Here is an 8958-nt window from a genome sequence, read left to right on the forward strand (position 1 = left end):
AAAAGAGATTTGTTGGCGGAATGCTATCATCCGTGGAGGTGGAGAAACTCTTGGAGGCCGTCCATATCCGAGTTGGTTGGCTAACGTAGTATTGGTCTCCAAGCCGAGCAACAAGTGGAGAGTATCGTAGATTTTGGGATCTCAAAAAGCTTGCAGAAGATTTTTATCCTCCGCCTCGGATAGATCAATTTGGTGGACTCTGGTAGGATGTGAATTAATTTGTATGCTCAACGCTTACCGGGGCTATCACCAAGTGCTCCGTGAAGATCAAGAAAAGTCAGCTTTGTGACGGCTGACGGCACTTATTGCTATAATGTGATGCCGTTCGGATTGAAGAATGCGGGAGCCACATATCAGCGCTTAATGAATAAAGTATTCAGAGAGCAGATCGGGCGAAATCTGGAAGTGTATGTGGACGACATTCTCATCAAATCCATCCAAGCGGCCGATCTCTTGAAAGACATGAAGGAAACCTTGAGCAGCTGCTGAAATACGGGTCAGTTGAATCCCGAGTGCTGTTCGAGCAAAGGAGGCGCTTTAAGTGCATAGTGACCGAGCGGGGCATCGAAGCAAATCCCAGCAAGGTGAAAGCTCTACAAGATATGCCGCCTCCAAGAAATACAAGAGAAGTGCAGCGTTTGACCAGTCGGATCACCGCTCTATCCAGGTTCATCTCCAAAACCGCCGACCGGAGCCTTCCGTTTTTCAAGATCTTACGCAAAGCTACAAAATTTTACTGGGATGAAGAATGCGATCGGGCGTTCGAAGATTTGAAGGCATTTCTGAACTCTCTCCCGATATTAGCAAAGCCGACTGCGGGTGAGCCACTTCACATGTACTTGTCTTCAACCGAGCATGCAATCGGTTCAGTTTTAGTGAGGTCGAGCGGAGAAGAACCTGTATATTTCCTCAGTTATATTTTAAAAGATGCCGAATCTCGCTATACTGGGCTCGAGAAGCTGGCTTTCGCTCTGGTCCTGGCCGCTCGGCGCCTTCGTCCATACTTCCTGGCGCATACGATCATTGTTAAAACCAATAGCCCGCTCGGACGTGTCCTACTGAATCCAGAGGCATCCGGACGGCTCATCAAATGGACGACGGAATTAAGTGAGTTCGATATCCAATACCAGCCCCGCTCGGCGATCAAAGCGCAATCCTTGGCCGATTTCGTGACTGAGGTGCAAAGGCCGGAGCCGGAAGCTATGTGGAGAATATATGTGGATGGGTCGTCCACTCGGCTCGGGAGCGGGATTGGAATATTGTTGCTCTCCCCTCAAGAAGAAAAGATGAACTTATCCGTCCGGCTGGATTATAAAGCTACCAACAATGAAGCAGAATATGAGGCCCTCATAGCTGGCTTGCAGGCTGCCCGGCATGTGGGAGCCGGTCGGTTAACGCTCCACTCGGATTCGCAGCTGGCCGCTCAGCAGCTCTCTGGTACCTTCGAAATCAATAGTGCTCGGCTCAAGCTCTACGCTGAAGCCTTCGAGAAGCTCAAAGCCGATTTTAGAGAAGTTATTGTCCAGAAAATCAAGCGACCGATGAGTTAGCCAAGCTCATGAGCTCAATATCGCCATTCAGCAGCCAATTGAAAAAGTACTGTTGGTGGCACACGTCGACCGGATGGAAGGCCTCACATTTCCAAGCGACTGGCGGACACCCATCATAGAGTTCCTCCGCTCGGGCCCCACACCATCCAATGAGTATGAAGCCCAGCTGCTAAGGAGGAGAGCCGGTCGGTTCACACTCATCGGCCAACTTTATAAAAGGCTTTCTCACGCGTTGTTGAAATCGTGAGCTCGGAGGACTCGGCACATCCTCCAAGAAGTACATCAAGGATCGTGCGGAGGGCATCCGGCGGACGATCGTTGGCCAAGAAGATCCTGGGCGGGTACTTTTGGCCGACTTCTGGCGCTCGGACCGTGTCGGCGTGCCTTCATGCAAGTACCATAACTTGTACCAGCCGTAGGAAATGAAGGCATCTATCTCGTGTCCGTTCGACCGGTGGGAATGGATATCGTTGGTCTATTTCCTATGACAACCGGAACGGAAATTTCTATTAGTGGCGGTAGATTATTTTCCAGTGGGTGGAGGCAGCTGGCGAAGATCACCGAGCGGATGGTCAAAAATTCATCCGCAACACATCATCGGTTCGGCATCCCTCGCCGATTGGTTTCCGACAGTTCACAGGAAGGCGCTAGAGGAGTGGTGCAAAGCTACGGCATCGAGCAACACTTCACATCCGTGGCTTATCCCCAAAGCAACGTCAGCCGAAGAAGCCAATCGAAATTCTTCATATGCGCTCGGCTCGACCATTTGGGAGGAAGTTGGCCTGATGAAGTGCCGGGCGTCTTGTGGGCCATCCGGACGACTCCGAAGGAAGGGACGGGCGTCACGCCATTCCATTTGGTGTATGGTGGCGAGGCAGTTATTCCGGTCGAAGTCGGCGTCGAGTCCGTTCGGATTCAGAGTTATGATGATGGCAACGCCGAACGGAGGAACATGGAGCTGGATTTGGTCGACGAGGAGCGAGCCAAGGCGTCCGTTCGGCTAATGGCGTACCGGCAACGGATGAAACAAAATTACAACCGCCGCGTAATCCCCAGATCATTCCAGGTCGGCGATCGTGTCTGGAAGAAAGTCAAGCCGGTCGGCGATGTTGGCAAGTTAGAAGCTCCCTGGGCGGGCCCCTTCAAGGTTATTGAGAAGCTCCGATCGGGAGCATTTTATTTGGAGGATGAAGACGGGCAGCAGCTGGATCGACCGTGGAGTGCGAATCATCTCCAACCTTATCGAGCGGGGTGAAAGGTGCACGAATGTAAATTATTTTTGTATATGTTAGTTGCCCGTGTCCTTGTAATGCAGGAATCAAAATTAATTCAAAGGATGGCCCATGGGTCCGCCGATCGGCAATATTAAAATTAGCCTTGAGGTCCGTCGAGTTCCGACGTTAAATATCGAGAGACGAGCCGACGTCTATAAACGTCCGAGCGGAAGGCCGTCGAGCTCCGACGTTAAATATCGAGAGACGAGTCGGCGTCTATAAACGCCCGAGCGGAAGGCCGTCGAGCTCCGACGTTAAATATCGAGGCAGCGGTGTCATAAGCGTCCGGCGGAAGGCGCGAGCTCGGCGTTAAATATCGAAGGCAGGCGTCATAAACGTCCGGCGGAAGGCGTCGAGCTCCGGCGTTAAATATCGAGAGACTAGCTTGCGTCTATAAACGTCCGAGCGGCCGTAAGCTCCGACGTTAAATATCGAGACGAGCCGACGTCATAAGCGTCCGAGCGGAAGGTCGTCGGGCTCCGACGTTAAATATCGAGGCTGCAAGCGTCCGAGAAGGTCGTCGACTCCGACGTTAAATATCGAGAGACGAGCCGGCGTCTATAAACGTCCGAGCGGAAGGCCGTCGAGCTCCGACGTTAAATATCGAGAGACGAGCCGGCGTCTATAAACGTCCGAGCGGAAGGCCGTCGAGCTCCGACGTTAAATATCGAGAGACGAGCCGGCGTCTATAAACGTCCGAGCGGAAGGCCGTCGAGCTCCGACGTTTTTATTATCTAACCACTGCTTATATTTATTTCGCACCTAACCTTTTAATGAAATACTTGCGGCTCAGTTGGTTGGCCATGTTTTGCTTAACACGCAGCTCGTGGGTTCAAACCTCGGCTTGGCCCTTTTTCTGCAACCTTTAATCTCATTTTATTTCCGTTCCTAAATACTGCTTAATACCAATTTATTTCCTTATTTGATTAACAATGACCGTTGGCAGAGTTGGTTGGCTACGTCCGGTTAAGATCTGGTTCGAGTCCGAGGTCTTGGGTTTAAAAACCCAGCTTCAACATTTTTTTTTTAAAACTTCTTCCTCTTGGTAAAAATATCAAACGAACTCCAAAAATTACGTAAAAATACTCTAAAAATTCCTAAAAATATCTAGAATTTTTCTATAGCATTTTAAAATATTTTTGAATTATTTTTGGGCTCAAAAGGAGGAAATTTGGGTCGTTACAATTCCCCACACCTTATAAAAAGTTCGTCCTCGAACTTAGAATAATTCTAGATCTCTCTGTCTTATACTGTCCTTACGCTCCTAAATAATTTCCTTGTGCTTCTGGTTCTAAATAACTTTCACTAATGGTACTCTTTGTTCCTTAGTCTTTTAACTTCTCGGTCCTCTATCATTCATATCGAATCATACCCATTAGTGATCCTTGGAAGGCCTGTTATAAGTCTCTGGAGACCATAGGTGCATTAGTCACACCAAATGGCATGACTACAAATTCGTAGCGTCCATTTCTGTTCCTGTAAACTGTTCTGGGTGTATCACTTTCTTTCACTTTCAACTGATAGTTCCCCGAAACGCAGATTTATTTTAGAGAACACTATTGCCCTCCTTAGCTGATCAAATAGATCATCTATTCTGGGAGGAGGGTACTTGTCCTTAACTGTTACTTTGCTCAGCGCTCTAAAATCTATGCACATCCGCATAGATCCGTCTTTCTCCTTAACGAACAACTCTGGAGCTCTCTGAGGTGAATGACTAGGGAGGATGAAACCCTTGTCAAGTAGCTCCTAAAATTGTTCTTGTGACTCTTTTAACTCTGCTGTAGACATTCGGTATGGAGCTTTTGAAATTGAACTGGTATCAGGAAACAACTCAATTTCAAACTCTACTTCTCTGTTGGAAGGTAGTCCAGGTAGCTCTTCTAGAAATACCTTTGGGTATTCGCAGACTACCCGAATGTCTTCCTGCTTGGGTCCTTCTTGTTATCATTGTCCTTCTAGTTCTAATTACTTAACTGGGGTTTCTGACTCCCCACTGTCTTGTCCTCTATCTTAACATCTAACTATGCCAAGAATAATACTTGACATCTTCTCTATCATTTCTAAACAAACTTATGTATATGAATATAAGAGAAACAAAACTAAAATTGTCTCTATTCTTCCTAAGCATATGTATCAAAACATAGAAAATTAAAACATGAATTTTCTTCTTTCCTAAGCACATATAAGCAGATACTCTATACTGCAAATAATAAGGAAAAGCATAAAAGAAAATTAAATACTTTCTTACTTGAAGACGGCAAGGATGGTGCTGATGTGTGATGCTGGAGAATGGGAACTGCTCTGATACCAACTGTAACGACCACCCTTCTTACTACTACTACTACCTAAGAGTGACTGTTACTTAACTACTAACTCTACTTAACCGGTATGATTAAAATCACAAGGAAATCCTACCGAAAAATTTCGACAAAATCTCCCCTGTACCGGTGACCTTAAACTGACATACATACATAATATACACAGCCACGGGCGGCTGGAACATGTAACAGACTCTCACGCAGTTTAATAAATCCAAAACAAAAAAGAACAACACCATAAATCATCACACAAGATTACAATTCTTCTACTATGTCCTAATCACATCAAAATAACAAATACTATCTCAAATACTCCTAACATAGCAAAAGACAATGGAAACTAAAATAAAACTTCTTTCCTAGTCCCATGGCTTCCATAGTCCTGGCATCACACATCCTTCGAACACCTCCTTGTCGCCTTCCTTTCTATATCTTTTCCTTTCCTGTATCTACAGTAAGAGGAAATGCAATCTATAAGCAAAATTTGCTTAGTAAGCGCTATCTAACTCACAAAATCACGAATGTGCATGTATACGAAAAGAACTAGAAACTATATGCTCTAAAAAGAAATAAAGCATAAACATAACTGTTCATGTCAAACTAATAGCAAAGAAAAGCTAAGGAATCTACTCATGTAATTCTAATAGCTAATCATGCTGCTCATCTAATAGGTAAACATGAAAAACTACTCATCTACTAGATAAACATGGTAGAATAAAGAACTAAACTTACTGATTTTTAGAACTATATGAACCTTATTTCATTTGTTCTAAACTTAATCTTTAATACTTTATGTTTATGTAAAACTCGTTTTACTTGTTCAAAAACTTATACTTATAATACTTCAAAATAATAATCAACTTCTTTTTGGGCCCAGTAACTGTACTTGCTATGCGCGCATCCCTAACTAAACCCGAGATAGCTGGTCCCGAATCTAGTAGGGTTTACTTTGTAACGACCCACCCATTTGGCGGCCCATTTGGCGACCCTCGGGTCGTCGACCATCGACCGTCGGCCGTGCCGTTACTACTAGGTTATCTGAACCTAGGGACGACTATGGGAGCCCAGCCCAAGGACAACTGAGAGTCCAGTACAGTGCCACTGATAAAAGTAAAATACTTGTTATCTTCTAATACTTCTAATATATAATGCCTCGACATTTTTTTTAGCACCTTGTGTGTCAAAATCCCTAAAGTCTTGACTTTGGGATCTTCTTAAGGTCTTGACCTTTTTCTTTCTTTTCTTTATCTTGCTTAAACTTGTTAATACTTCTAATAGAAGAATGCTTCCTTAAAAACTGAAATGTTTAAACAACTTCTAACATCGGAATGCTTAAACCAAAAATCTGCATACTATGCTACTAAAAAAATTCTGGATATTAAGCTTAATAAAAATCTATTCTAAGATTGGAGTTATGTAGGCAATACTTATCAAAATCTGCATGTCATACTTATAAAAATCTGCTTATTAAAATCTGCATACTATACTTATAAAAATCTGCATATTTAGCTAACAAGAATCCGCATACTGTGCTAACAAGAAAACTTAAATCTGTATGCAACTTAACCAAAATTCTACATATAAACTTTAACAAAATCTTTAACATGCTACAATGGAAATCAGAAGAGAGGAAATCAAATCACGCATGCTATTCTTAACCTCTTCCAAATCCTAATTCTGTACATAAAGCACCCATCTTTAACAAAATCTTCAACCAAGCAAAGCCTAAGAAAAAGTTACTACTGCTATCAAAGGTCGACTCGTGATATACTAAAACATGCTCTCAATGGATCTACACATGCTGAATTGTTTCCAACCGAACAAAGCATAAGAACATGTTACTGCTACTATCACAAATTGAAACATGATACACTAGAACAAAAACTACGTAGACAGGAATCTGCACATTCTAAAACATTTCCAGCAAAACAAGCATAAGGAAAGGATGCTTTTATTAAACTAGAACTCGCTAAACTTGCTAAAGGTTTAAACAAGACCCATATGAAACTTATTTTCATTTCCAGATCTGGCAAATTCTGATTAAAAACTCCATGGCAGCAACTTCAAAACTAACCGAACTTGATGTAAGCCAACTGTCTTCCAAAACAAAAACCCACAGCATGCTACTGGAAACCAAAACTATACATTAAATCTGTACACTTTCTCATGTTAATTGTCTAATAGCCAAATTTGACCAAATTGCTTAGGAAAAATTCTGAACAGAAGTTACTTGTGCCCCTTATCACAGCACCACTTGACTTGCACATTAAGATCACAACAGAACAGAATCCGAAGCAAGCAACCCACGGCAGCAATCAATACCAATCAAAACCTCAAACTGTGCCCAACCCTCTCATACATCTCTGCTCAAAAAAACCAAGCAACTAGAAAAACTTATCACACTGAATTTCGAATCCAAACCCCCAGTAACATCACAAACACCACAAGAATCTCGTAAAGAACATCTCTAAACAAAAAGAAACAAGCAGTGTTCACGGAAATCACATTCGGAAATCCTAGAAAGCTCAACTCTACATCTACTATGGAATAAATGCTTGCCAAGTTGAATCCGAACCAACACCACAACCATCCCAAGAACAGAACAATCTAAGGAGGTAGAGCCATCTAAAGAAAACTCAAAGAAAACACTGAATCGAGTTCGTAGCTACTCTTCTGCAGGTGAGGAAAGCACTTACCACGAATTCTTGGACTTACAGCCGAAGGAAAAGAGATCTAGGGTTCGGTTGCTGGCGATTTTTTTTTCTTCCTCTTCGTGCTCACAGCCTTCTTCTTGACGAGGGAATCCCGAAATGGTGAAGAGCTCTCGACGTTAGCCCCTCGCCGGCCGCCGGAGGTGCCCTAGCTTCGGCTGTGATTTCGCCCAAGCAGAAATCGCCGACGCCGCACGTGAGGAAAAGGGTTCGGGAAAATCCAAAAAGAAAATAAAACAATTCCTTTTTTAAATACTTAGGTTTTTATTATCTAACTACTGCTTATATTTATTTCGCACCTAACCTTTTAATGAAATACTTGCGGCTCAGTTGGTTGGCCATGTTCTGCTTAACACGCAGCTCGTGGGTTCAAACCTCGGCCTGGCCGTTTTTCTGCAACTTTTAATCTCATTTTATTTCCGTTCCTAAATACTGTTTAATACCAAATTATTTTCTTATTTGATTAACAATGACAGCTGGCAGAGTTGGTTGGCTGCGTCCGGTTAAGATCTGGTTCGAGTCCGAGGTCTTGGGTTCAAAAATCCAACTTCAACATTTTTTTTTTAACTTCTTTCTCTTGGTAAAAATACCAAACGAACTCCAAAAATTACGTAAAAATACTCTAAAAATTTCTAAAAATCTCTAGAATTTTTCTATAGCATTTTTAAATATTTTTGAATTTTTTTTGGGCTCAAAAGGAGGAAAATTGGGTCGTTACATTTAAACTTTCTTTTAAAACATGTGGCCTAATTCAAATAAGGAAAGTTTTAAAATTTAATATCTCTCTTTTAAAACTTGTAGTTTTCTACAAAGAGAATATTTTAAAAATTTAAAACACCCCTTCTTATTTGAATTATTGTGGCCGGCCCCTACATGCTTGGGCACCAAGCAAAGGGTCGTCCCTTTAAGATGAGATGTGGTCAGCCATTGCTTGGCCACCAAGCAATGGACCGACCCCTTTCTTGGACACAAAGTTGGGCCTTTCTTTGGATGGACTTGAGGCTTTAATGAGGCTATGACAGGGACCTAGAGGAGAAATTGGTTTTGACCTTCCGATGAGCTTGAGTATCCCATGTTCGCCCCGAACACACAACTCAAGTTCATC

The 8958-nt window shown here is 43.1% G+C and overlaps 1 long non-coding RNA gene across 1 annotated transcript in view; it reads right to left on the reverse strand.

Moving 5' to 3' along the window:
- The window catches only part of LOC122002593, a 38621-nt gene extending 30545 nt beyond the window's left edge, over positions 1-8076 (reverse strand). The window contains exon 1 of the long non-coding RNA XR_006117683.1: positions 7839-8076. This is a non-coding gene — a long non-coding RNA (uncharacterized LOC122002593). The remainder of the gene's footprint in view (positions 1-7838) is intronic.
- Between the last annotated feature and the right edge of the window lie 882 nt (positions 8077-8958).

The sequence above is a fragment of the Zingiber officinale genome, chromosome 7A (assembly GCF_018446385.1).
Source record: "Zingiber officinale cultivar Zhangliang chromosome 7A, Zo_v1.1, whole genome shotgun sequence".
NCBI classification, from domain to species: Eukaryota; Viridiplantae; Streptophyta; class Magnoliopsida; order Zingiberales; family Zingiberaceae; genus Zingiber; species Zingiber officinale.